Source organism: Saccopteryx leptura, chromosome X (genome assembly GCF_036850995.1).
Source record: "Saccopteryx leptura isolate mSacLep1 chromosome X, mSacLep1_pri_phased_curated, whole genome shotgun sequence".
NCBI lineage: Eukaryota > Metazoa > Chordata > Mammalia > Chiroptera > Emballonuridae > Saccopteryx > Saccopteryx leptura.
This window is the reverse complement of record NC_089516.1, coordinates 58,524,524-58,550,657: the sequence shown is the minus strand read 5'-3', so window position 1 is coordinate 58,550,657 and position 26,134 is coordinate 58,524,524.

The window sequence follows — 26,134 nt, the reverse complement described above, 5'->3', positions numbered from 1 at the left end:
ACGGGGGACCCGGGTTCGATTCCCAGCCAGGGCACACAGGAGAAGCGTCCATTTGCTTCTCCACCCCCCCTTCCTTCCTCTCTGTCTCTCTCTTCCCCTCCCGCAGCCAAGGCTCCATTGGAGCAAAGATGGTCCCGGGCGCTGGGGATGGCTCCTTGGCCTCTGCCCCAGGCGCTAGAGTGGCTCTGGTCGTGGCAGAGGTTCACCCTGGAGGGACAGAGCATCGCCCCCTGGTGGGCAGAGCTTCGCTCCTGGTGGGCGTGCCGAGTGGATCCCGGTCGGGCGCATGTGGGAGTCTGTCTGACTGTCTCTCCCTGTTTACGGATTCAGAAAAATACAAAAAAAAAAAAAGAGAGAGAGAGAGAATGTGTGACCTCAAGCAGCAATTGATGCACAGCAATAATGAAATCTCATTCAACAGATGCTTAGAGGAAACCCTAATTTAGGCTTAAAGAATTGGCCTGGGAATAGACCCTGGTTGCTCTCCCTTGAAGTAGCTTTCTTGTCCATTGTTTGCTTGTGGTTCTTGACTCCCTCATCCAGAGTTTGAGAAATATTTTAAGAGATTCCCAAATACTTTAAGCCTCAGTCATGAACTATTCAGTTCAAGTTCAAGGTCTCTTTGGCACTAATGTTTTCTTCTCAAAAACTTAAGTAGTCCTCTTACCTATTGCATTTCAGTCAGCTCTATGTGCCAATAACCATATCTCCACCCTTTTTCTAGATATCATCTCTCCATCCTATCTCTCACCCTCTCTCTATTTTTCTCAAGTTTGAGCACTTTGAGTCCATCAGTCTTCTGTGGGGAGTCACATCTTTAGTCTCTTTTTCCTGAGCCATTTTGCCTAAATAATGGATGTCATACACTTAGTTAAAATTTTAGTGTAAGAATTTTAATCCATTTAGAGTTTTTGAATATTTTAAAAACAGTTAAGAAGGAGGGTATCTACAATATTTTTACTTTTCTCTTGTAAGTCTTGAAAGTAAATTTGCTCAAAAACTTTATTTCATATTGTTTGAAGTTTTGGGGGGGGTTATTAATTTTTATGGGGTGACATTGATAAATTAGGGTACATATGTTTAGATACAACATCTCCAGATTATTTTGACATTTGATTATGTTGCATTCCCCTCACCCAAAGTCAAATTGTCTTCCGTCACCTTCTATCTGTTTTTCTTTGTGTCTCTCCCCTCCCCCACACCCTCCCTCTCTTTCCTCCTCCCCCACCCCCCAGTTACTATCACATCCTTGTCCATGTCTCTGAGTCTCATTTTTATGTCCCATCTATATATGGGTTTATATAGTTCTTAGTTTTTTCTGATTTACTTATTTCACTCTGTATAATGTTATCAAGGTCCATCCATGTTATTGTAAATGATCCAATGTCATTTCTGATGGCTGAGTAGTATTACATTGTATATATGTGCCAAAGCTTTTTAATCCACTCATCCTCTGATGGACACTTGGGCTGTTTCCAGATCATCACTATTGTGAACAATGCTACCATAAACATGGGGGTGCATTTCTCCTTTTGGAACAGTTCTATGGTGTTCTTAGGGTATATTCCTAAAAGTGGGATAGCTGGATCAAAAGCCATTGTTTAAAGTTTAAACTCAATTTCATGTCTGAAGTCCCATCAATTTCTCTACTCTCAATTCTCTTTTATTTATGTTTACAAACAAACTAATTATCTTATGTGAGCTCATTTTTAAAATAATTTATGAAATGTAGAAAAGTAACTGATACATAAAACTAATAGTTTTCAACTCTTCTTTAAAACTACAAGCTTTCTCCAATCTTGCTTTTGTCTTTAACTTTGTTTATGATCAATAAAAATAAATTTTGTTATTTATAAATTTTAATCTTGATTTAAAAATATGCTATATAATATTTTTTATATTTCATTTAGAAAATTAAATTTAATAGGGTGACATTAATCAATAAGAGTACCTAGGTTTCAGGTAAACATTTCTATAGCAAATGAACTGTTGATTATGTTGTATACCTGTCACTCAAAGGCAAATAATTTTATATCATTGTATAATTGTCCCAATTTATTCCCTTACCCCCACCCCTCCTCCACATCTCCCTCCCACTGGTAACCAGTTCACTATTTTATATGTCCACAAGTCTCAGTTTCATATGCCACATATATGAAATCACATAGTTCTCAGTTTTTATTGACTTATTTATTTCACTCAGTATAATGTTTTAAAGATTCATCCATGTTGTCGTAAATGTTGATATGTCATTATTTCTTATTTCTGCATAGTATTTGATTGTATAAATGTACTATATCTTCTTTATCTAATGCTCAATCAAAGGACATTTTGGTTGATTCCATGTCTTGGTCACTATGAATAATGCTGTGATGAACATGGGAGTGCGTGTGTCTTTACACACCTATTTTTTCAAGATTTTTGGGTACACTCCTAGTAGAGGGTTTGCTGGGTCATATAGTAATTATATTCTTATTTGTTTTAGGAAACACCATACTTTCTGCCATAATGGCTGTACAAGTTTACAGTCTCACCAGCAGTAAATAAAGGTTTCTTTTTCTCCACAGCCTCTCTAATGCTTGTTATTACCTGTCTCATCAATAACAAAAAATCTAACCGGTATAAAATAGTATCTCATTGTAATTTTGATTTGCAATTCACAAATAGTTAGTGAGAATGAGCATCTTTTCATATATCTGTTAACCATTTACATATCTTCTTGGGAGAAGCACCTGTTTAGGTCCTCTCCACATTCTCTAATTGGATTGTTTGATTGCTTGTTGCTGAGTTTTGTAAATTCTTCATATATTTTGAATTAATCCCTTATCAGAGCAGTTGTTTGCAAATAATATTTCCCATTTAGTGGGCTGCTTATACTTTTTGTCAGATTTTTGCTGTGCAGAAGCTTTTTAGTTTGATATAAACCCATTTATTTATTTTTGCCTTTACTTTCCTTGCTTTTGGGGTCAAATTCATAAATTGTTCTCTACACCAAGGTCCATGAGCTTAGTACCTATGTTTCTTCTATGTAATTTATTGTTCAAGATCTTATATTTAAGTCTTTGATCCATTTTGAATTAAGTTTTGTGCAGGGGTCTATCTGCAGTCAATTCATTTTTTGCATGCTGCTTTCCAATTTTCCCAGCATCATTTATTGAAGAGGCTTTCTTTTCACCATTGTGTGTTTTTTACTTCTTTGGTCAAATATTATTTTTCCATGAATATGTGGCTGAGGAGCCCTGAGGAGCCACTGCACCACCTCACCCACAGGTGTTGTAAAGTACCAAAAGCTACAGAATCAATATTAATATTTTAAGAGGCTTAAAGAACATTTTATTAATTTGGGTTAAGGTGTGCAGAGAAATTTTGTGAATAATCTCTGTACTGTGTTATTGGCATAAAACTAGGATGGCCCTTGGCATTGTATTGTAAATGCAAAGGGAAGAAAAACATAGATTCCTTGACATTATACCACACCTGTGGGGAAAGGGGTGAATGGCTGGCCAGGTGAGGAAGAGAAAAGCCAAAATAAACCTTTTCTTATAGTAATGAGCCATTTGCGGGCATTTGTCCCCAGGAAACTACCTCTCCCATATGAATGCATATAGTTAATGTGTGTGACTCTGGACAAAGAGATGGCGGATAAACATTAGAAAATACAGAAATGTCTTTTAATATGTAAAGAGACATCTTTCTATCATTGTATTGACTTGTAAATTTTGTTTTCTCCAAAATGATATATGGCCTGCAAATTGAACATGGTCCTATCATGTTAAAGGGCATATGACTATAACCAACAGTGGTAAAGGGCACCTAATTGCAATTTTTGCTTCTATACTTCCCGCTTGCAAAACTATAAAAACTAAGTAGAACAAAGGGCTGGCGCACTCTCTCTCAAATTTCTGTTGGAGTTGCCGCCGCTTGGCCAAGCTAGACAATAAAGCTTTCGTGTGTAATCGACAGATGTTGTTCATGTCTTCAATGTTCCGAGTCCCTCTGGATTAGGCTTAACATGGTTTTATTTCTGGACTCTCAATTCTTTTCCATTGGTCTATATGTCTGTTTTTCTGCCAATATCATGTTGTTTTTATAATTGTGTCTCTATAGAATAATTTGAAGGCAGGTTGTGTAATACCTCCGGCTTCATTCTTTTTTCTCAGGATTGCTCTAGCTATTCAGGTTTTTTGTGGTTCCATAACCTGGTGATTTTTTGTTGTATTTTTTTTTTAAATGACATTTGGATTTTGGTAGGGATTGCATTAAATTTGTATATTGCTTTTGGTAATATGACCATTTTAACTATGTTGATATTTCAATCCATGAACATGAAATATTTTTCCTTATTATTGTGCCTCTAAATTTCTTTCAGTAATGCTTTGTATTTTTCAGTTTATAAGTCCTTCACATCCTTTGTTAAGTTTATTTCTCAGTATTACTTTGTTGCAATTGTAAAAGAAAAACATTTTAGTTCAATTTTCAAAGTTTCATAGTTGGCATATAGAAAAGCAATAAATTTTGTATATTGACTTTGTAACCTGTGACTTTATTTTATTGGTTTATTGTTTCTAATAGTTTTTGGTGGAGCCTTTGGGGTTTAGTACATGCAGAATCATGTCATCTGCAAAAAGTGATACCTTTACTTCTTTTTTCCTGATATGAATGCTTTTTTTTTTTTTTCTTTTGCTTGATTGCTCTCGTTAAGACTTTCAAAAGCTTGCTAAGTAAGAGTGGAGAGATTGGTCAGCCTTGTCATGTTTCTGATTTAGAGAAAAATTTTTCACCATTTAGTATGATATTGGTTGGTGATTTTTTATATATGGCTTTTATTATGTTGAGTTACTTTCCTTCTATACTCATTTTACTGAGTGTTTTAATATAAAGGGATGTTATATTTTATTAAATGCCCTTTCCACATCTGATAGGATCATATAATTTTTGTTTTTTGTTTTGTTGATGTGGTGTATTACATTGATCAATTTACATATGTTGAACCTGCCTTGTGCTTGTGGAATAAATTTCACTTGATTGTGATGTATTATTCTTTTAATGTGATTCGCTAGTATCTTTCTAAGATTTTTCCATATGTATTCATCATGTTGATCTGTAGTATTCTTTTTTTTTTTTTTTTTTTTTCTGTCCTTGCCAGGTTTTGGTATAAGGGTTATGTTGACCTCATAAAATGTGTTATGAAGTATTGTTTCTTCCAGTTTTTGGAAATCTTTTAAAAGACTAGGCATCAGATTTTCTGTGAATGTTTGTTAGGATTCATTAGTTTAGCCATCTGGCCCTGGACTTTTGTTCTGAGGGTAAATTTTTGATATTTATTTTAATTTACTACTTGTTTTTGAGCTTAGGTAGGTTTTCCACTTTTTTGTGACTCAGTCTATGAAGATTGTATGTTCTAGGAACTTCTCCATTTTTTCTAGGTTATTAAATTTGGTGGTATATACTATTATCCTTTGTATATTTATGATGTCTGTGGTTATAGCTCCTCTTTCATTTTTAATTTTGTTTACATGAGTCCTTTCTTTTCTCTCCTTAGTGAGTCTAGTCAGGAGATTGTCAATTTTATTTCTTATTTTTAATTTTATTTAAAAATTATCTCTAACAAGATGACATTGTTCAATAAGAGTATATAGTTTTTAGGTAAACATTTCTATAACATTTGAACTGTTGATTATGTTAAGCACCAGCTCTTTTATTATTTTTTCTATATTTTTTTCTCTATTTTATTTAATTCTGCTCTAATTTTCACTATTATCTTTCTTCTGCTGGCTTTGGGTTGCTTCTTTTCTTTATTTTCTCATCTTTATGATGGAATGGTAGGTGTTCTCTTGGGATCACTCTTGTTTCTGGATAAACTATTAAAGCCTGTAATAATATAAACTTTATTCATTTTACTGCTTTCACTTCATCCCAGAAATTTTGAAGTATTGTGCTGTCATTTTTGTTTTTCTCTATATATCTTTTGATCTCTCTTTATTTATTTTTGACCCAGTCATTTTTAGATTTATGGTGGGAAAATATGTTTGGTATAATTTTAATTTTTTGAATTTGTGATGTTACTTTTGTGGCCCAATATATGATCTATACTTGAGAATGTTCAATGTACAAAGGAAAAAATATATTTTCTGATGTTCTGGTATAAAATGTCTTGTAAAGGTTTTTATGTCTGTTTGATCTAATGTCTTATTTAAGGCCTGTATTTCTTTATTGATTTTTTGTTTGGATGAGCTATAAGAAGCAGTCAATGGTGTGTTGAGTTCTTTAAGTATGATTGTGTTTTGTTTTTGTTTTTAGATTAGTTAGTAGACATTTATATATTTTGGTGCTCTCTGGTTCATTGCATATAAGTTAAGATGTGTTATGTCTACTTGATACAGTATCTTCTTTACCATTATCAAATGTCCATCATTGTCTCTGGTTACCTCTATTATCTTGAAGTTAGCATTTTCAGATATGAGTATAACTACATCTGCTTTTCCTTGGGTGTTATCTGCTTGGAGAAACATTTTCCAACCTTACACTTTTAGTCAGTTTTGTCCTTGCAGTTTAGATGTATCTATTTAAGGCAGCATAAAATTGGGTTTTGCTTTTTGATCTAGTCTCCTATTCTTACAATCTTCATTAGTGCGGTCAGTCCATTGACATTTAGGGTAATTACTGACACTTGAGGATTATTTACAGCCATTTTATGTTTTGTTTTCTTATAACTCTTTGTGTCTTTTGGTTCTACTCCTTTGTGTTTCTGTTAGTTGTTTCTGTTTGGTGATATTTCATACCTCATTTCTCTGTTTCTTCTTGTTTTAAGTTATGTGTTTCAGTAGTGGCTTTTCATGTGTGGTTACCATTAGGTTATTTATTTATTTATTTATTTATTTGTTTATGTATTTGTGTGACAGAGACAGAGCGAGAGATAGATAGAGGGACAGATAGAGACAGACAGGTAGCAAGGGAAAGAGATGAGAAGCACCAATTCTTTGTTGCAGCTGCTTAGTGTCCTTAGTTGTTTATTGATTTTTTTTCATATGTGCCTTGACCAGGGGGCTACAGCAGAGTAAGTGACGACCCCTTGCTAAAGCCATAAACCTTGGGCTCAAACCAGTGACTATGGGTTTTAAGCCAGCGACCTTGGGCTCAAGCCAGCAAACATAGGGTCATGTCTGTGATCCCATGCTCAAGCCAAAGCCAGCTACCAAACACTTCCACTCTTGCTGGATGAACCCACACTCAAGCCACGACCTCGGGGTTTCAAAGTTGGGTCTTTTTCATCACAGTTTGATGCCTATTCTTGGTGCCACCTCTTGGTCAGGCATCTTTAGGTAATTTAGAGAAAATTTTTTATATGTATAAAATTTCTTTGTCTTATGAGTTCTACTGCACTCCATCCTCTTTTACTATTGTAGGTCTTTATTATCTCCCCTTTTATGTTATTGTTTTCACAGGTTATTCTCTTTTTTTAAATTGTGACCCCGTTGAAACTTTGTAGTTTTTATTTGTTTTGTATAAAGATATCTTGTACAATAACCTCCTTGACTATGTCTTGCAATAGGGGTATTCTGGTGAAAAGTTTCTTCAACTTCTCTGTATATGTAATTTTTTTTATTTCTTCTTTATATATTAATGATAACTTTTGGATATAGTATTCTTGGTTGGTAGTTTCACTTTTTTAGTATTTTGAGTGTTTGCATCCATTCTCTTCTGCCTTGTAGAATTTCTGTTGAGAAGTTCAATGATAATCTAATGGGCCTTCTTTAAATGCTATTTTGTTTTCTTTTCTATCTGCCTGGAGGATTCTTTCTTTGTCATTGACTTTTGACAGTTTTATAATGATGTGTTTGGGAGAAGTTCTATTTGATTTGAGATACCTCAGCATTCTATTTGCTCATTGGATTTAAGGCTCTAAATCTTTCCATAGACATGTGAAGTTCTTATCAATTATTTTTTAATAATCTTTCTATTTTTTTCCCCTTTTCTTCTTTTGACATACCTATTATTCTTATATTCTCCTTCCTGATGGAATCAGACAATTCTTGTAAGGCTTTCTCATTTTTTTTTTCAATTCAAGAGTCTCTCTCCTCTTCTCTTTGTAACATCTCTAGTTGCCTGTCTCAATGTCACTGATTCTCCTGGCTATCTGGTTTGTTCTATCAGCTAAACTTGCTACATCTGTTTGCTATTCATGTATTGAGTTTTTCATATCTGTTTTTAAAGTTTCAATCTTCTTGGTGTAGTACTCATTGTAATCATTATTTTGTTTTCTGAGTGTGTTAAATTGCCTATCAGTATTTTTATCACATCTCTGAGTATTTTAGAACAGTTTTAAATTCTTTATCATTTAACACCCAGGTTTTCATGTGATTGAGATAGCTGTCTGGATAATTTTAATTTTTTTATACACTATTTGTTTGTCTTGTGAAACCATGGTATTTGATTTCTTCTGCCTTGATGGCATTTGAAATTGTTATTTCTAAGAATGCTAACAAAAAACCTGTAAAAATATACAAAAATAAAAATTAAAAAATACAATGAGAAAATATAAAAATTGTAAAACTAATGACAAGTAAAAAATAAACAACACAGATTTTCAGATAGTGAAAGAGCAGGTGGATGTTCCAATTGCCACCTCCCAAAACCAAATTGCATTACAATTTAATTTAAGAGCAGTCATTTTGAAAAACTAATTTTGGACTAAAAGAATAAGAGTCTATTACTGAGAATCATAGAAGAAGCCACATTGAGAGTGATAAGAAGAACAGAGCCATAAAAAGGGCTTCTCTGCTCCCAGGAGCAAGCATAGCTGAGGGGCCAGATAAACTCTCACCGTGGAAAGGTTGGCCATGAGATCTGTGGTTCCTAAGATCCAAGCTTGGCACCAAGCCTAGAGCCCCAGAGCCCAGAAGATACGCCCACATAGAATTTCAAGGTAAAAAGAGTTGAGGTCTCTGTGAAAAAATGATGGAGCTCTCAGAGATGCAGGCTTGGTCTTAAAGGGACAATGCAGAAAATCTAGTTCACAGCCACTTACCCAGGACTTTGGTTGAGGGAGGGCTGAGAAGTCTAGAGTTGCATGAGGAGACTATGAAGTCAGTGGCCTGCAGAAAGACACTGTGGGGTATGGCCACCAGAACATCTGTGCTGAGTCATTCTCAATATTGCAGTCACCATCTTTCTTGTGAGGATCAAACCTCTCTTGTGGCAGTAGCCTGAGGGAAAGCAAATGCTTCACCCTTGAGAATATTTACTGATTAACCTTATGGAGATTGGGTCTTTCTGAGAAAGAAACCAAGAAGTAGAGGCTGCATAGGTGACTCAGTTTTCCAGCAATTAGTCCAGAGCTTTTCCCCACATGCTCTTGAGACTATTACTGGTGCTTCTGCCTCATGGAAGACTCAGTAGAAACAGTTGGAACTGCAGGAATATCACATTTCTGGGTCTCAGAGGCCACACACACTGAACTTCTTGTGGCAACATCCTACTGAGATCTGTGAAAAAAGTCTTGACATAATGACACCTGGGGCTGAGAGACGGGAGCCACATCCACCACTCCTCCTAATACCTTAATTACCACAATCTCTAGATTCTACCAGAAGTTTTCTTTCAGTGGTTCAGCCCAATAAGTAGCCAGCAGGCAGACTTTCTCCCAGGCTTAACAGGGGTAAAAACCAGCATAGGAGTGTGGTTTGGTATTTCCATGTTTACCTGAACATGGCAGAGGCAGCCAAAAGTCTAGTTTGTAGCTCCAAGAGGGTTACTGAGGGCCAGTCACAGGCAGTGTTCCCCACTGGTCTGTGTCAAGTTCCCTCCAGGGAGGCCCAGGTCTGGCACATCCAGAAACTATCTTCAGAGAGCATCAATTCAGGACCTAATGGCCCTTGCATGTGTCCCAATGGAGGGCTCATCAGACACTGAGACCAGCTGAGGCAAGTTTCACTTTCTGTGATTAGCATTGTCACAGTAGTTCACACACTTTTGAGAGTGTAGAGTTTCAGACAGACAACCTGGATTCTGAATATCTAGACCCACTGGGCTAAGTTCCACAAGGGGAAGGGAGAGAGGCTTGGATAATAAAGACTCAAAGAGTGGGTCCCCATGAGACTATTGTTGGGTCTAGTTGAGAGACTTAACCAATTTCTGGGGAGATAGAGTCATCCCCAAGGGAGGATGCTCTAAGTCTTCCTCCCTGAGACCAGGAGTGCACCAGCTGAAAAAAGTTCAGCAGAGAAGACTTTTGGCCATGCCCAATTTGAACCTGCTGTTCACCTCTCTGAGAAGAAATAGAATTGCACTACTCAGTAGTGTCTGAAAGATTAAGCTCTGCAGTAGAGGACACTTTTTTCATACTGAGCTTCTGATCAAGAGAACTCTGAAATAAGGGGTCTCACTAATATTATGTTTCCAACCTCAACTGCCCTAAAGCACTAAGCTTGCAACATGTAGAGGGGTTGATGGGGTGAAGTCAGACTGAGCCCACACTATAGTCTTTCTATGGAAGACTCTGTGGGAAGACCATGCAGCTGCAAGAGGAAGTAGAGAAGCTGAAAAGTGGAGGCAAATCTTACAGAGCTAGGGGTTCTTACAAAACTACTGTCATCTTTAAGAAGCTGAAAGCTGGTATTTATACACAGGTTGGCCCCTCCACACTACCCAGGTACAGATAATGCAAACAAAAACAACAAACAGAGCAGTAGCTCCAGAAAAGTACCCCATGACAGCTTACAAACAATGGCTGACACAAACTAATGAAGACTCAGAAGCAATACAACCAGCAGTATGTGGCAGACCACATCAACACTAGAGTCAGCTAGCTAAATAAGTAGCATAAGCAAAAGAAGAGTTCAGAAGACAACAAACACTGTGGAGAAAAAATATGCCCAAGAGAACAGACTGCATATGGTCTACTACAATTGATCAATATTGACCTTTACATTCTGACCACTTGGTGGTGAAGTGGATAAAGCATCAGCCTGTGATGCAGAGGACCCATGTTAGAAATACCAAAGTTGCTGGCTTGAGTGAAGGGTCAGGCATTTCACCATGATCACTGTCTTGAACCCAAAGGTGGCTGACTTGAAGCCCAGGTCTATGGCTTGAGCAAGGGATCACAGGCTCAGTTGTAGCCCTCTGGTCAAGGCACATATGAGAAAGCAATGAATAAACAACCAAGTGATGCAACAGAGAATTGATGCTTCTCATCTAGCTCCTTACTGTCTGTCTATCCCTATTTGTCCCATTTTCTGTCTCTCTGTCTCTCTATCTAAATTTAAAAAAAATAAAGGTTGAATTTTAGAACCAGCCAGTCTGAAAGAATAACTGCACCCACCAAAGAAGCAATTGCATTAAATACTCACACAAAAACTGAAGATAACCTGACCAGGCAGTGGTGCAGTGGATAGAGCCTCAGACTAGGATGCAGAGGACCCAGGTACAAAACCCAAAGTTGCCAGCTTGAGCATGGGTTCATCTGATTTGAGCAAGCTTGCCAGCTTGAGCCCAAGTTCTCTGGTTTGAGCAAAGGGTCACTCGGTCTGCTGTAGCCCACTGGTCAAGGCACACATGTGAAAGCAATCAATGAACAACTAAGGTGCTGCAGTAAAGAATAAATGCTTCTCATCTCTCACCCTTCCTGTATGTCTGTCCCTCTTTTAGTCTCTGTCTCTGTCACAGAAAAAAAAAAAACAGGAGAGTAAATATCACCCTCAAGAAGCATTCTTAGAGCATGGAATTCAAGTTGTCTGGAAGCCAAAAACACTTAATCCATCTTCCTGATAAAGACACAATAACAAATTTTAAAGTCAGAATAAAGCTTGACCTAATGCACAGACAAAATTGGCAGAAAAAAATATAATGTAAATTAATCAAGAGAACTCCACAGAAAAAGAACTAAGTGAGATAGAAGTAACCAAAGTACCAGATACAAAGTTTAAAATAATGACTATTAGGATACTCAAGGATCTTAGAGCAACAGTGGATGGTCACAATGAGAATTTAAACAACAAAAAAAGCAAGCCTACAAGGGACATTGAAATAATAATAAAAAAAAAAGTTGGAAATGACAAATACAAAATCAGAAATGAATAGTGTACTAGAAGTAATCAACAGCAGGCTGGATTAAGTGGAAGACTGAGTCAGCAATTTAGAGGAAAAGATAAACATAAGCACAGAAGTAGAACATAGAAAAAAAGAAAAGAAAAAGAGGCTGAAAAAGATGAAGAAATTCTAAGAAAACTTAGTGACAACATGAAGAAAAACAGCATTCGTATCATAGGGTTTTCTAAAGGAGAAGAAAACAAAAACGATATACCAAACTTGTTTAAAGAAATCAGCTGAAAATTTCTCTAAACTGATGAAGAAAAAATCGCAGAAGTTCAAGCACAGAGTCCCATTAAAGATGAACCCATGAAGGTCTACACCAAGATGCATCATAATTAAAATGCCAAAGTTAAAAAACAAAGAAAGAATACTAAAAGCTGCAAGAGAAAAGTAGTTAATTACCTACAGAGAAGGCTCCCATAAGGATGATATTTGAATTCTCAACAGTAACACTTCAAGCCAGAAGGTATTTGCAAGAAATATTCAGAGTGATGCAAAACAAGAACCTACAACCAAAACTACATTATCCTGCAAAGATATTTAAAATTGAAGGAGAAAAAAATGCTTTCTAGACAAAATAGACTCAAGGAATTAAATATAACTAAACCAGTCCTAGAATAAATGTTAAGGGCCTGCTATAAAAAGAGCAAAGGAAAAACAAAACCAAGAGAAAAAGGATTGTAGGTTTAAAGAATAAAATGACAATAAATAAGTACATATCAATAATAACTCTTTATTTAAATGGAATATATGCTCCAATTGAAAGACATACAGTAGTTACATGAATAAAGAAACAGGACCTGTATATATGCTGTCTACAAGATACTTACTTTAAAACAATAAATACACGTAGACTAGAAGTGAAAGGATGAAAACAAGTATTTTATGCAAATAGAAATGAAAAATAAAATCTCGAGTAGCTTTTTATATCAGACATAATAGCCTTTAAAACAAAGGCATAGTAAAGGACAAAGAAGGTCTTTACATAATGATAAAAGAAGCAATCCAACTGAAGGATATAACCATTGTATGCACATAATATTTATGCACCTAATAGAGGAACACTTAAATATATACAGCATATTTTTATGGACAAAATTGGTGAGATTGACAGCAATACTATAATAGTAGAGGGTTTGAATACCCCCCTAACATCAATGGATAGATTCCACAGACAGAAAATTAACAAAGAAACAGTGGTCTTAAATGATACCCTAGATCAACTGGATTTAATTGACATCTTCTGAACATTTTACCCAAAAGCTGTAGAAAATACATTTTTTAAGTGTTCATGGCACATTTTCTAGAATATACCACATGTTACTACAAAAAATAAGCCTCAATAAATACAAAAAGATTAAAATCATATCAAACAATTTCTCTGGTCACAATGGCACGAAACTAGAAATACAGTACAATAGAAAACTAAAAAAAAAAAAAAATCCAAACATTTGGAGGTAAAATAATATATTATTAAAAAACAAATGGGTTATCAATGAGATCAAGGAAGAAATAAAAAAATTTTCTTGAAACAAAGAAAATTGAATATACCATAACATCAAATATATGGAACACAGCAAAAGAAGCCCTGAGAGGGAAGTTCACAGCATTACAGGCATAACTTAAGCAAGAAAAAGTTAAAATAAACAATATAACCCTGCACCAAAAATAGTTAGAAAAAAATCAACAGAAAAAGCCCTGAGGAATTAGAAAAAAATAAAAAATATCAGGGAAAATAAATGACATAGAGGCTAAAAAATTTATAAAAGTCCAATAAAGCTGAGAGCAGCTACTTTGAAAAGATAAACAAGATTTATGAACATTTAACCATACTCATAAAAAAAAGAGAGAGGACACAAATAAATGTAATTAGAAATGAAAATGGAGAAGTGACAATTGACACCACAGCAATACAAAGGATTGTGAGAAAATTCTATGAAGATCTATATGCCAAGAAATTGGACAACCTAGGTATAATTGATAAATCTCTAGCAAAATACAGCTTTCAAAAACTCAAATTGGAAGAAATCAGAACACCTAAACAGACTGATTACAATAAATGTAATTAAAAGTGTTATAAAAAAAATCCCAGCAAATAAAAGTTCTGGACCAGATGGCTTCACAGGTGAATTTTACCAAATATTCAAAAAGAACTATCACCTATGCTTCTCAAGCTTATCCAAAATTTTTAAGAGAAATTAAGACTTTTAAATTCATTGTATAAGGCAAGAATTAACCTCATTTCAAAACCAGGTAAATACACAAAAATTGAAGATAAGTATAAGCTAATATACTTGATAAACATAGATGCTAAAATTCTCAACAAAATGTTCTCAAACCACATTCAACAATTCATTAAAAAGATCATACATTTTGATCAAGTGGGATTTATTCTGGAGATGCAAGACTGATACAGTATTTGCAAATTAATAAATGTGATTTGTCACATAAATAAAATGAAAGATAAAAAAAATCATATGATTATATTAATAGAGGCAGAAAAAGCATTTAATAAAATCCAGCACCCATTTTTCATTAAAACTATGAGAAAAGTGGAAATATAAGGAACATACCTTAACATAATAAAGGCCATATATGATAAACCAACAACCAACATCATTCTCAATGGGCAAAAATTAAAAGCAATCTTCTTAAGATCAGGAAAAAGTTAGTGGGGCCCCCTTGCACCATTCCTATTTAACACAGTTCTGGAAGTCCTAGACACAGCAATCAGACGAGAAGAAAAATAAAAAGGATCCAAATTGGAAAAGAATAGTAGAAATTTTATTATTTGCAAATAACATGATATTATATATGAAAAGTCTTAAGTCTCAATTAAAAAATTACTTGACCTGATAAATGAATTTGGCAAGTTGACAGAATATGAAATTAATATTCAGAAATCAGTAGCATTTTTATACACCAACAATAAACTGTCAGAAATAAAAATTAAGGAAACACTCATTTACTATATCAACAAAAATAAATATACTTAGGAGTATATTTAACCACAGAGGTAAAAGAATTGTACTCAGAAAATTATGACATTAAAAAAATAAATCAAGAAAGACATAAGCAAGAGGAACCACGTACCGTGTTCATAATTGGATAAATTAACATCATTTAAATGTCTGTATTACCCAAAGCAATCTATAGATTCAATAAAATGATTATTAAAATATTAACAGCAGACTTCACAGATCTAGAACAAATATTCCAAAAATTTATACGAAACCAAAAAATAACATGAATATCCCAGCAATCTTGAAAATGAAAAATAAAGTGTGTGGTATCACACTTCCTGATATGAAGTTATACTACATAGCCATTATAATCAAAACAGCTTGGTATCGGCATAAGTACAGGCAAACACATCAATGTGACAGAACAGAGAAACCAGAAATAAACCCATGCCTTAATGGTCAATTGATATTTGACAAAAGAGGCAAAAGTATACAGCGGAGTAAAGAAAATCTATTTAGTAAGTCACAAAAACATAAAAATCTTGAAAAAAAACAGACGTTAAAATCTCCGATATCTCTCGTAGCAATATTTTTGCTCTTATATCTTCATGAGCAAGTGAAATAAAGGACAGAATGAACAAATTGGAGTATATCAAACTTAAAAGCTTTTGCACAGTGAAAGACACCATTATCATGATAAAAAGACAACTTACACAATGGGAGAACATATTTGTCTATACGTTGATAAGGAGTTAATATCTAAAATTTGTAAAAAAAACTTCTAAAATTCTACACCAGGAAATAGGCAATACAATTATAAAATGGAAAAAGGAACTGAGTATACACTTCACCAGAAAGGTCATACAGATGGCCAATAGACATATGAATAAACGTTCAACATCACTAATCATTAGAGAAATGGAAATTAAAACTGTAAGATACTACCTCACATCTGTCAGAATGGCTCTCATTAACAAATCAACACACAGCTAATGCTGGTGAAGTGTGGAGAAAAGGAACCCTCCTGCACTGTTCATGGGAATGCAGACTTGTGCAGCGATTGTGGAAAATAGTATGGCATTTTCTAAAAAAAAATAAAAATGGAACTGAGTTTTAATCCAGCTATCTCACTTTTAGCAATATATCCTAAGAATCCTAAAACACTAATTTAATTAAAGATATGCACCCCCATGTTTATTGCAGCATTGTTTACAATAGCCAAGATCTGGAAACAGCCCAAGTGACCATCACTGGAAGAGTGGATAAGAAAGTTGTTGCACATATACAGTGGTTCCTCACCTATCATGGGGGTTAGGTAATAGAGTCCCCCACAATAAGTGAAGGTCTGCAAAGTAGTGACCTTATGTGTATTTATTTATTTATAATTTTAATTTGTTTTTACATAGATTCAAGTGTCCTACTGAATATATCTCTCCCCACCTCCTTATTTTCCCTTAGTCCCCCATGCCTCCTTCTCCCAATGCCTTTCCCTTCAGGGTCTGCTATCCTGTCCTCTATAATGCTGTGTTATGTATATATAATTTTATTAATCTCCCTTCTCTGATCCCATTTTCTCCCTTATATTTATTTTATTATTTATATATATTTTAAGGCTTTGTAAACCCTCCCCACATTCTAATAAATCTTTTCCACACTGCTATTATTCCTTCCTACACTCTTATAAACACTGTCAATTTTTTAGGCTAGAAAATGCTTATTTTACCATAAAAGTAATTAAAATAATAAATATATAAAAATTTCTATATACCACAAAATCTCATAAAATAGCAAAAAATATGCAATACAAAATTTTGAAATTTGCGACACAGTGAGACTACAAAAAGTGAACTATGATATGGCAAGGAACTACTATACACAATTAAATACTACATGGTTATGAGCTAGAAGGAAACCTTACCTTTTGCAATGGCATGCATAAACCTGGAGATTATTATGCTAAGTGAAATAAGCCAGGCAGAGAAACACAATACCATATGATCTCATATGTGGAATCTAATGAACATGGTGAACTGTGGAACAGAATAAAGGCAGAGGCAAGTTCACTGGAAGCATAGGGACAGCTGTCAGAGGGAAGGCTGATGAAGGGACAGGATAAGAGAAGGTGAAGGGATTAGTAAAATTATGTATACAAAACACATAGATACAAATTACAGGACAGCAAATCCCATAGTAAAGAGGGAATAGACTTTGTGGAAGAGGAGCAAGGGGTGTGTAATGGTGGGCATGGTGTTGGGGGTGATAGTGTAATATTGAGTGGGACACTTGAATCCATTTTAACTGACTAAATTTAAAAACTTAATAAAAAAAGAAAAAGAAAAACCACAAAAAACAAATAACAAAAAACTAAAAGTAATAAAAAATTAACAAAACACCCACAAAAATAAGACTAAAAATATAAAAAATAAAAAAATGTAGTTCAATAGTGAAAAGAAAAAAAGAAGAAAATTCAGTTTTGAGAAGTTATTGCTTTTTTTCCAATAGGTGTCACTGTATTACAAATTTTAGCTCTGAAATTTCTGTTTTGAAGTCTGCTGAAAGGTTGCTGTCACAATGACATAGGAGTGGCTGCTACATGTGAGTGGTGGAGCATGTTGTGAGGGCTTTATGGATTAATGGCTTTATCAATGACATTCCCAAGTCTCTGGACACTTCTCCCTACATCTCAACAGACCAGGAGACCAGATCTGGGACACTCTGTTCTTCCGTGGAGAGAGTGGCTTGGGAGAGTTAGCTGTAAGATCTGTTTCTGACACTCTGCTTACCCAAAAATTGAGGGAGGTGAGATCTGAGAGGTTGGGGGACTGTACTTTTGTTTTCTCTATCTCTGCACTGAGTATGGGCTGTGAAAAGACAAAAGGAACACTGGCTGTGAACCCTCATTCTGCACCCACTTTGCTTTAGTATCTCCTCCTCTGCCCCTCAATACCTCTTATTCTCCTAGCACAAGGAGACCAAGTCATTATGGGCTTTTCCTCTCAACAGTGCCCTGGCAAACAAAACCCAGACAGTTTGAGTTTCTCTCCTCTCTAGAGTCCTAGCAGAGAGAAAAAAAGCCATTCACTTGGGCTTCTCTCAAAAACTGATCATGCATATGTTTTATCTTTTGCTTTCCCTTTTCAACCCTTCCCACATTTAATCTATTCTGTGGTTGGATCTTTGAGGCAAGCCTGCATGCCAAGCTGTAGTTGCTTTCCTGAGTTATAGATGTTCAATTTGTTAAAATTTTAAGGGAAGAGATTAGGAGTATCTCTCATGCTGCTATTACTCTTTACATTTTTTTTTACCTTCCACCCTCCTTCCTGCCCTTCCTTCTTCCTTCCTTTTATTTTAACCTTTATGGTTTCTGGATTTCATATATTTCTTGAGAAGGTCTTACCAAGATCAAATATTGTAAAGATGCACTATTATAGATTATTGTCTAAAGTTTTATACTTTTTAAATGTTTGGATCTTCATTGTAAGTGAATTTTTAAGTTGTTGTATATGGTGTGATGTAAGACCATAACTTTTCTCTTTTTCCAAAATAAAATTATTGAGAAACAATTTTATCAATGCCATTTATTAGAGAAAACAACTCTCATGTCAGCCTAATAAATATGTAGGTATATAAACAGATATATGGCAAAATAATGGACACCCATGTAACCCAGCTGTTTCTGAAGGAACTTCTACTACTTCTTTTACCACACCAGCATACACTCTACATCTTACACCTATTATTTCAAGCTTAGAATTGAGAAGAAATATATATACTTCTGTGGAAGCCCTATGCTGTGTCTGCTTTGAGTCCCCCCCACTCTATTTCTTTAGTCAATATGTCATCTTCTATTTTTGTATCTTGCATAACTTATGCAAAATATTAGATCTCCTAAAAGTAGTATTTCTTATTTTTCTTTTTTTTTAGCAAGGAAGAAAGAGAGAGAGAGAGTTAGACAGAAAGAGAGATAGATGAGAAACATCAGTTCTTTACTGTGCCACCTTAGTTGTTCATTGATTGCTTTCTCATATGTGCCTTAACGAGGGAGGCTCCAGCGAAGCCATAGACACTTACTCAAACCAGCAACATTAAGCTCAAGCCAGGGACCTTGAGCTTCAAGCTAGTGCTTTTTGGGCTTAAACTAGTGACCATGGGGTCGTATGTATGATTCCACACTGAAGCCAGCGATTCCACACCCAAACTGTATGAGCCTGCACTTAAGCCAGTGATCTTGGGGTTTTGAACCTGGGTTCTCTGCATCTCAGGCTCATGCTTTATTTAATGTGCCACCACCTCTTAAGGCTATTTTTCTTTTTCTTAGGCAACATTTTTATTTCTACACATTTCTGAAACAATTAAGTGTATATTCAAAAAATTCAGAAGTCCAATAAAATAAATTTGTGGTTTCCTTCTTTGATATCTTCTATAATACCACTATCTCCAAGTGCATATTAAACCTCTTAGCCATGGATGTGTGTCTAAAGATATATGTCAAGTTTAGTTTTAACAGTTCTACTGAGTGATATGACAGTTGCTGAATCATGTCATTTTCAGGGACATCATTTGGTCTGTCTCCAGTTCTCTTCTATTGTAATACAGAACTGTCTTATTTTTCAATGCTATTTGGACTTATTTTAAAAAATTTGATGTCATGTATTTAAATAAGATTATTGAAAGATCAATGGGGTTTTAGAGAGAGCAGAGAAAGAAATGTACATACAGTATTCTATGTTGAAACTCTGATCAATTTTTTCTAAAAAATTTCACCAGTGTATTTGAATCCTAGATGTGAATAAACTCTGGATTTTTCCTTCCATTGATTTCTCCTAGGTCTATCCCTTTACTAAATCTAATTAAATGCCAAAAATAGACAATCCAAGGCTATTACTCATATGATCCTACGACTCTATCAAAATTAGAATTTCAAGCTAGCTTTAAAATTACACTAAGCATTGTGCCTAAGGTCTGAATATTATAATGAAAAAGAAGCTACTTAGTTTGGGTTTTCTCCAAAAGCAGAAGTGAGAGAGAAGATTTGGCATGCAAGTGGTGATCCAAGACACTGAAAAGAAGGACTAGAAAGAGTGAAATAGGTGAAGATAAAAAAGGCTTTGTTAACTAATAATAGCTGTGGTTGTCTATGGCTCAATTCTGTTAGAAATCCTTCGAGAAGCCACTAGGATGTGCCTCAAAACTGTTTGCCCAAGGGGACAACAGAAGAAAGTATATACATGGCATCTCATCATTCATTGGTCAAATGTTGCAATTAGTGGGCATTAACTCATTCATACCTCCAGTTTTACTATTAAGTTGCCAGATTTAGAAAATAAGAATAGAAGATGCTCAGTTAATCTTGAAGAATTTCAGATAAACCTTGAATTTATTTAGTATGTTTGGTCCATATAATATTTAGGACATACTTTTACTAAAAAAAATGTTGATCTAAAATTAAAATTTAACTATGTGTCCTGTATTTTATCTGGTAATCTTATTTGCAACATAACTAAATGGAAAGAAGTATCTGCAGGTTAAACACTCAGCAGCGGTATCAAGATCCTTGGTGAAAAAGAGAAGTATATTGTGCAGCTGAAATGACCTGCAATGAGGCCTGCAGCTGTTGCCACAGCAACAAATAGAGTTGAAAATATGGAACAGGAAGAAGTGAGGCAAGGAACCATTGCTGTCTTTGTCACTTAAAGGTAAAAATCCTAATTGGAAAACAACTAAAATGATTAAATATAATATAATAGCAAAAGTGTCATACTAGGCCAAGCATTGGGTATACTGTTGTAAAAGGTGAAAGATGGAGACAAGGGGGTGGTGATGATGGTCTAGTTGGGAAGAAAGTATGGCAAATTAAATGGAAAAGGATAACTATTCTGTGAGCCACCTAAAGCCAAGGATCAGGCCTGATTCATTTGGTATTCTCCCATATCCAGAGTGTGCCTGGCACAGAAAATGCCTGTAAATGTTTGTTAAATTAATATATAAATAAATGAATGGATAAATAAAAAGATAAGAAAAAGAAAGAAGTATTTCAAAATTAAAAATACAGAAAGGAAATAAAAATAAACGTGAAAGGCATTAACATTTTTTATTCTTTATTCAAAGAATTCTAATGTGAAAGGAAAATAATTTTGAAAGTGAGAAAATAAGCTACTTTTATCCCTCTAAGCATTTCAAATACAACAGAAAATATAGCCTTTTTTCTTTTCTTTTTTTAAGCAAAAGAAGAGAGAGAGTAAGACAGATAGACAGAGAAGACAGACAGATAAGGAGGGGACAGGATGAAAGAGAAAAGAGAAGCATCAACTCATAGTTTTGGCACCTTAGTTGTATATTCATTGCTTTCTCATACATGCCTTGACAGGGGGTTTCAATCAAGCCAGTGACCCCTTGTTTAAGCCAGCAACTTTGGGCTCAAGCCAACAACCTTATGCTTCAATCCAGCAACCTTTGTGTGCTGAAGCCAGCAACCTTTGTGCTCAAACCAGCAACCATTAGGTCATGTCTACAATCCCATGCTCAAGTCAGTGACCCTGCAACCAAGCTGGTGAATCTCTCTCAATCCAGGATACTTGGGGATTCAAACCTGGGTCCTCAGCATTCCAGATTGATACACTATTCATTGCACCACTACCTAGTCTGTCTAAATAAGGCCTTTTAAGTGGAATTTTTACAATATACATATCTATAATATAAATCATACAAATGGGCTCTGCAACATAAACACTGGTAACCATAATCAGAAAACATTATCTCTTATCTCTAGAAATTTTCTGAAAATTTATATACAATTGTGAACCCTTTTTAAATATAACGTTGCTTACCCTTAAATTTTATTCTAGGGTAATAAAATCAATATTTATGAAGTGCTAACAAATTTTAAGAACAGAGTAATTACTCTGAAAATTAGTCTAACAGTTATTTATAAAAGAAAGTTGGAACTGTGGTAAGAAATTTTTTCCCTACACCCAAAAGATATTCACATCCTAATCCCTAAATCTTGGAAATAGGTTATGTCACCGGCTGTTATAAAATGAATTGTATCATTTTTTTTGAATTATTGAATTATTCTTAGTTGAACATTTTTTTCTGTAATTTTTAAAAGTTTTTATTCATTTTAATGGGGTGACATCAATAAATCAGGATACATATATTCAATGAAAACATGTCCAGGTTATCTTTCATTCAATTATGTTGCATACCCATAACCCAAAGTCAGATTGTCCTCTGTCACATTCTATCTAGTTTTCTTTGTGCCCCTCCCCCTTCCCCTTCCCTTCTCCCTCCCTCTTCTCCCCACCCCCCTCCTCGGTAACCACCACACTCTTGTCCATGTCTCTTAGTCTTGTTTTTATTTCCCACCTATGTATGGAATCATGCAGTTCTTAGTTTTTTCTGATTTACTTATTTCACTCCATATAATGTTATCAAGATCCAACCATCTTGTATGGTGGTTCCTCAAAAAACTGAAAATAGAACTACCTTATGACTCAGCAATCCCTCTACTGGGTATATACCCCCAAAACTCAGAAACATTGATACGTAAAGACACATGTAGCCCCATGTTCATTGTAGCATTGTTCACAGCGGCCAAGACATGGAAACAACCAAAAAGCCCTTCAATAGATGACTACATAAAGAAGATGTGGCACATATACACTATGGAATACTACTCAGTCAAAGAAATTATGACATCGGATTATTTACAACAAAATGATTGGATCTTGATAACATTTTCTGTAATTTTTATTAATTTTAATGTATTGTGTATACATGGATTCAAATGTCCCACTGAATATAACATACTCACCCTCCATGCCAGATTCCCCCATTTATACCCCCTTTCCCCCCTCTCCCTAACTCCATCCACCCTACACTTTAAGGTTTGCTGTCTTGTTATCTGTACCTCTATGTTATGTATATATAATTTCATAAATTCTTTTACCTCTGATTTTATCCCCTCATGCCCCTTCCCTCTGAAAGATGTCTCTCTGGTCCCTGTGACCACACCTTTGCCTCTATTCTGTTCTTCAGTTCACTTTGTTCATTAGATTCCACATATGAGTAAAATCATATGATATTTGTCTTTCCTGCCTGGTTTATTTTACTTTGCATAAAATCTCCAAGTCCATCCATGCCATCACAAAAGGTAAGATTTCCTCCTTTTTAATGGCAGTGTAGTACTTCATTGTGTATATGTACCAAAGCTTTTCAATCCATTCATCCACGACAGACACTTGGATTGTTTCCAGATCTTGGCTATTGTAATCAATGCTTCATTATACATGGGGGTGCATATTTATTTTAAATTAGTGATTTAATATTTCCAGGATATATTACTAAAAGTGGGATAGCTTGGTCAAAAGGCAGTTCCATTTTTAATTATTTGCGTAAACTCCATGCCATTCTCCAGAGTAGCTACACAAGTCTGCATTCCCACTAGCAGTGCAGGAGGGTTCCCTTTTCTCCACTCTCTCGCCAGCACTTATTGTGTGTTATTTTGTTAATGAATGTCATTCTGACAGGTGTGAAGTGATATCTCACTGTGGTATTAATTTTCATGTCTCTGATGATTAGTGACATTGAAGATTTTTTCATATTTTTATTGGCCATCTATATGTCCTTGTTGAAGAAGTGTCTATTCAGTTCCTTTGCCCATTTATTAGTTGGATTATTTACATTCCTGGTGTTGAGTTTTAGAAGTTCTTTACAAATTTTGGTTTTTAACCCTTATCAGAGGTATTGGCAGATATGTTCTCCCATTGTGTGGGTTGTCTTTTTCTTTTGTTAAAGTGTCTTTTGTTGTGCAAAAGCTTTTCAGTTTGATGTAGTTTCATTTGTTTATTTTGTCCTTTATTTCACTTGCCTTGGAGATATATCAGCAAAAATATTGCTATGAGAGATATCAAAGAGTTTTACTGCCTATGTTTTCTTCCAAGATGTTTAAGGTTTCACAACTTATGTTTAAATCTTTTATCCATCTTGAGTTTATTTTTGTGAATGGTGTAAGTTGGTGGTCTAGATTCATTTTTTGGCATGTAACTATCCAATTGTTTCAACACCATTTATTAAAGAGACTCTCTTTATTCCATTCTCTTTATTCCATTGTATGTTCTTTTTATTTTTTTATTTTTTTACAGAGACAGAGAGAGAGTCAGAGAGAAGGATTGATAAGGACAGACAGACAGGAACAGAGAGAGATGAAAAGCATCAATCATTAGTTTTTTGTTGTGACACCTTAGTTGTACATTGATTCCTTTCTCATATGTGCTTTGACCGTGGGGCTACAGCAGACCAAGAAACCTCTTGCTTGATCCAGAGACCTTGGGTTCAAGCTGGTGAGCTTTTTTTGCTCAAACTAGATGCTCCCGTGCTCAAGCTGGCAACTTCAGGGTCTCAAACCTGGGTCCTCCACATCCCAGTCCGATTCTCTTCCACTGCACCACTGCCTGGTCAGGCCCATTGTATGCTTTTACCTCCTTTTTCAAATATCAATTGACCATAAAGGTGTGGGTTTATTTCTGGGTTCTCTGTTCTGTTCCATTGATATTTATGCCAGTTCTTATGCCAGTGCCAAGCTTTTTTGAGTACAATGTCCTTGTAGTATAACTTGATATCAGGAAGTGTGATACCTCCCAATTTATTCTTCATTTTCAAGATTGCTGAGGCTATTCATGTTCTTTTTTTGGTTCCATATACATTTTTGGAATATTTTTTCTATATCTTTAAGATATGCCACTGGTGTTTTAATAGGAATTGTTTTGAATTTAATAGATTGGCTTGAGTAATTTAAACACTTTAATTATATTTATTCTTTCTATCCACACAGTATATGCTTCCAGTATTTTTGTATCTTCCTTGATTTCTTTTATCAATGTTTTATAATTTTCCTAGTACAGGTCTTTTACCTTTTTGGTTAAATTTATTCCTAGGTACATTATTCCTTTGTTGCAATAGTAAAGAGAAATGTTCCTTTAATTTCTCTTTCAGACAATTCATTGCTGATGTATAAAAATGCCACAGATGTCTGAATATTAATTTTATATCCTGCCACCTGGCCAAATTCATTTATCAGGTCTAGTAGTTTTTTCACTGAGACTAGGGTTTTCCATGCACAATATCACGTCACCAGCAAATAACTATAGTATTACTTCTTATTTCCAATTTGGATGCCTTTTATTTATTCTTCTTGTCTGACTAGTGTAGCTAGGACTTCCAGAATTATGTTAAATAAGAGTGGTGAAAGAGGGCTCCCCAGCCTTCTTCCTGATCTTAAAAGAATTGCTTTTAATTTTTGTCCATTGAGAATGATGTTAGCTGTGGGTTTGTCATGGTCTTTATTATGTTCAGGTATGTTCCCTGTATTCCCATTTTGCTGAGAGCTTTGATCATAAATGGGTGCTGGATTTTATCAAATGCTTTTTTTTTTTGCATACAATGATAGTATCTTGTGATTTTCACCCTTCCTTTTGTTTATGAGATTAATCACAATGATTGATTTGCAATTATTGTACCAGCCTTGCCCCCCCCCCCGGAATAAATCCCACTTGATGTATAATGTTTTTCAAGTATTGCTGGATCTTGTTTGCTAATATTTTGTTCAGAACTTTGGCATCTAAGTTCTTCAGGGATATCGGCCTATAGTTTCTTTTCTTTGTAGTGTCTTTACCTGGTTTTTGAATGAGGATCATACTTGTCTCATAAAAGGAGCTTGGAAGTCTTCCCTCGCCTTGAATTTTTGGAAATAACTTGAGAGGGATAAGTGTTAGTTCTTCTTTGAATATTTGGTAAAATTCACCAGTGAAGCCATCTTGTCCAGGACTTCTGTTTGCTGAGAGTTTTTTGATACCTGTTTCCATTTCATTTGTTGTAATTTGTCTGTTAGGTTTTCTTAGTCTTCCAGATTGAATTTTGAAAGATTATATGTTTCCAGGAATTTATCTCTTTCACCTAGGTTGTCTAATTTTTTGGCATATAGATCTTCATAGTCTTTTCTTAAAATCCTTTGTATTTCTGTTGTGTCAGTTGTTACTTCTCCACTTTCATTTCTAATTTTACTTAGTGGAGTCCTCTCT